At 39.1% G+C, this 4,354-nt stretch overlaps 1 non-coding gene across 1 annotated transcript; it reads left to right on the top strand.

Moving 5' to 3' along the window:
- The first annotated feature begins 357 nt into the window (after positions 1-357).
- Positions 358-438, top strand: TRNAL-AAG (transfer RNA leucine (anticodon AAG)). Its single transcript has one exon. It is a non-coding gene; the product is annotated as a tRNA-Leu (tRNA).
- The last annotated feature ends 3,916 nt before the right edge of the window (positions 439-4,354 follow it).

Raw genomic sequence — 4,354 nt, 5'->3', positions numbered from 1 at the left:
TTAGATGATAGTTCTAATGTTCTTGTAACCCCAGGAAAAGTTAAAAAAGAAAAATTATAATTTTCAAATATAATGTTCATCTTCCATAGCTAGCTCGAAACACTTTTTGCATGCATGCATGTCCTTCAGAGTAGATTTGAATTAATTGGTAAGGCAGTTACCACTATATATTCCTGCTTTTCATTGTTCTCTTAACATATTCTTTTTCGATAGAAACAGGTCAGACACACTTGAATGTGTTCGAGTTCAAGCTCACACAATAGTCAATAGGCACAGCAGAAATGTGGAATATCGTGACAGTAACAGAACTATAGAAGAATAAATATTATTAAATATGCGAAATGTGTTTTCAGCGTTGTTGAGATGGCCGAGTTGGTCTAAGGCGCCAGATTAAGGTTCTGGTCCGAAAGGGCGTGGGTTCAAATCCCACTCTCAACACGATCCCTTTTTTCTTTTTTTCTTTTTTTAAATATTTATATTCCTTCCTTCAATGTACTGTTGTATAGCTTTGTTCCCCACTCCCTTTTGTCTAATGTGAAATACAAAATGTTATTGCAGTGTCTGATTATAGTGGTTTTAATCTAGAAGATTAAACACCTTGAGTGGCCTTAAATATATTCTAAGAAAAAAAAAATACACTTTACACTTTACAATTTACTTCTTATAACTTTGATCAATTATCTTTTTAGTTCATTATTAAGTTCAAAAATTATTATTGTAGTCCATCAATTCTTTGATCAATTTTTGTTTGTCCACTATATTTAAAAATTATCATTTTATTCTATTAACTTTGACCAATTCTCATTTTAATCTTTTAAGTTTATAAAATTTCATTCTTTTTTGTTTGCATAAATTAATAAAATAATCTCTAAAATTATTTTTTTATGTAAAAAAAAAAACGCCATTTAAGGGAGTTTATGGAAACTTTTGTCTAAAGTATTCACATTATTAAGTTAATGGACTAAAATGAAATTTTTAAACTTAGCAGAATATAATGATAACCAATCAAAGTTTAAGGAGTAAATAAAGTGTATTTTTGCCTATATTAATTTAACATGAGAACCATAACAATTGGAGCCAAAAAAAAAAAAATTTAAAGGAATATCACAAGTGCACAACCCCTTATTCTTATTATTTTAAATTTCTAAATGTTGTGGAAGGATATAAGGTATTCTGTCTTTAGGGGGAAAATGAATCTCATGAAATAGTTTCATCAAGAAATCACATTCTCATAACATGTGAGACCTACACATGTTGTGAGAGAGAAAAATCTCATGAAACCATCTCATAAGTAACTATGTCAATAGGAAATTATAAATCTAAAAAAATATCTCGTGCATCAATTATATGTATTTTCTCTCACAATGTGTAGATTCAATAACCGTACCTACTTAGCCTCTACTTAGCCTCTACTTTTATTGGATAGTATAATGCCAATTACCAAATTTCTCTTGAGATTATGCAACACAAGTGTATTTGACATGAGAATTGATGATTCCGAGAAAATCGCCAGTGAGCTACACAGTCCTCACACACTCGAAACAATCCCTGCACAATCAAAAAGAGAAAACCCTAGGAGAGTATCGATGTGGTACTGGCCAAAGACTCTCCAAAGGTTAAGTCAGAAAACCTTTCTAAAACTTTAAAGTGTCAGAGCTAGGGTAAATTATTCGTATCTTTTTTTGAGGGTCTTCGGGTTTTTATAGTAGAGTAGAAACTAACTCCCATGACTTGCGCCCTAAACTCTTTTCCTTTTTGGAGAAGATCTCTACTGATGCGCGTATCTTTCAGAATTCTCTTTGTGCTAGAATTCTACTCATGTTAGGACTCTGTGGGTTAAGGTTAACCTTGAGATGTAAGTCGTTTCCATTTAAGGTTTCTTGGAGGCCACGTAATCATCAGTTGAATGCCACGTGGACTTTGGATCCGTCCACCAGGTGCCTATTCACTTGCGATCCATTCATCCATGGCTCATTTGCATCGCACTGTCAAGTCCACCTAAGTGGATCCGTCATCTCTGGTTTTCTTCCTTTTCAGTTGCCCTCTCATCCTATGGGTCAGTGACCTATGAGTGGAAGGACCCGTGGGGTGACAGCTAAATCCTACCTCTTGAGGAACATCCGTAGCCTTGACAGGCTATCTTAAGATCATTAGTGACAGGGGACATGTGGTGTTTTCTAAATGGTTGCTAACTGGGATCGAGGCGTCCCTTCGTCTTTCATGCTATTCTCTCTATATAAACCAGGCTCTAAACCTCATTTCTCAACCTCCAATTGAAATTTTATGATCAGAGCGTACCCGTCATCATCATCAGACGAAAGCACCGTTCAACTATTGCATCTATCATCAACACTTCTTTTTCATCTAACCACAACCAGGTAAGTATTTCCTTAATCTATTGGCACTTTTTATTTCTATACTTCGCACTACAATCATCCATTATAGACCCTCAGAGTCTTAGGCTTTACCGTCACATGTAGGTCATGTCTAGTGTGTCGTGTAACCAGTCGTTTGTCCGTGATGGAATGGGCTACGATGAAGTGTACCCGTCAGGTCACAAAGACCCTGATAGTCTAAGTGAAGAAAGGAGTTCATTAGCCAGTTCTCCTTCTTCAAGGTATAAGGGTTTGGAGACAGGAAGGCCAGAGGATGAGAATAGTGAAGGCCTGGATGATGCCGAGCCCCCAGTTCAATTCGTCATGGGTCCTGATGGACTTAGGTAGTTCGTCATGTTACCCATATGGATGGTCAATGATTTTAACTCCACGATCAAAGAACCTCACTTCAAAACACTTAAGGCTAAGTACTAATTTCCTGACAACATACCTATCCATCTTCCTTATAAGTCGGAGAAATGCTACTATAACGGTGTTGAAGGTGTCGGGGTTTACGAGCAAATGCTGAAGGCAGGGTTCAAATTCCCCTTAAGTTCACTACACCGTCAACTCCTCCAACACTTAGGTTTGTTCGTCAATCAGATTTCCCTAAACGCTTGGAAGGTCTTCCTAGGCGTGGAAGTTTTATGCGTGGCAATGTCTAATGGTGCCAAGAGGTTGACGGTGCGAGAATTCTTGCATTGTTACCGACGTGATGAGATTGCCCAGTCAAAGGGCATGTACAGTTTTGTGCCTAGGAGCCCTTTGCTAAGGCTCATGTGTGAGACCCCAAATTCCAGCAGGGATTGGAAAAGTCGTTATTTTTTCATGGAAGGTAACGAATGGATGTGTCGTCCTGGTGACACTGAATTCATGCCCATCGACACAACATGGGCCATAATTTCTCTGTCTGGTATGTAGCCGTCTATATTCTGTTTAATTTCTATCTAAAGTGTCACTCTAACTGTCGTTTTTCTTTTTCACAATTTGGGCCCGTCCACAAGTCTTGTTATAGCAGCGGAGCTTTTTGGAGAAAATTTTTAGCAAGTCTAAGCTAGAAGAGAGCATATGGTCCAAGTTGGTCACCTTAGATACACTCCATTGGTACTACGACAGACCAGAGCCAACCACAGCAGCCCGTCGATACGACGCTTAAGTTAGAAGCCGTAAACCCGTCCTCTAATACTTAATTTTAACTGTTTATTCTTAAATCATGCATCAAAGCGTGTCCGTCCACTTTTGCAAAGATGGACGCTGCTAAGAGAAGGGCTGCCATTAAACAACAGGCTGCCAAGAAGAAAGAGGTCGGAAGTCAACCCCATAGGGGGACGGTTTCATCCAAACCGTCCACAAAGAGAAAACAACCGAAGAAACAAGACCGTCTCCCTAAGAAGCCTAAAGTCACTGTGGATCCCATCCTTGGTCTAGAGGTTGAGAAGACGGTCACCACTATTAAATATGGTGCGGGGAATGGTTTTATGAAGGGTCCATTTACATCCTAGGAGAAGCCACCCATCCTCCTCCGTGAGGATTCAAAATATGCCTTGGAGAGACTATCTTCCATCATGACATTTGAAGATTATGAGGATTTAGGCAACCATGCTACGGAAGCCATGAGGGAGACAAGGTTCTTCAATATTGCTCAGGTAAGCCATGTTCGTCTAGTTCATATCCTTTCCATCCACTTACCTTGCCACACTAACCATCTTTGTTTCAAGCGATGGTGATGATGAAGGGGCTCATGGGATGGTGCCTGAATCATGAGACAACGCTGGACTGAGTTAAGACGAAGGCCAATGAGACGGAGGATGAGCTGAACGGTCTCAAAGCTTGGAAGGTGGGCATGGACAAGAAATTTACTATGTCAGAGACGGCTAGGAAAGAACTTGAGGATTATACGGAGACCCTGAAAAATGTTCTAAAGGATAAGGAGAAAGAGATTAAGGATGCCAAGGATCAACTCTGTCAAGCAAAGGAGG

The sequence above is a fragment of the Quercus suber genome, unplaced genomic scaffold, assembly GCF_002906115.3.
Source record: "Quercus suber isolate HL8 unplaced genomic scaffold, Cork oak 2.0 scaffold_492, whole genome shotgun sequence".
NCBI lineage: Eukaryota > Viridiplantae > Streptophyta > Magnoliopsida > Fagales > Fagaceae > Quercus > Quercus suber.
The sequence above is the reverse complement of the archived record's forward strand: the minus strand, read 5'-3'. Positions and strand labels throughout refer to the sequence as shown.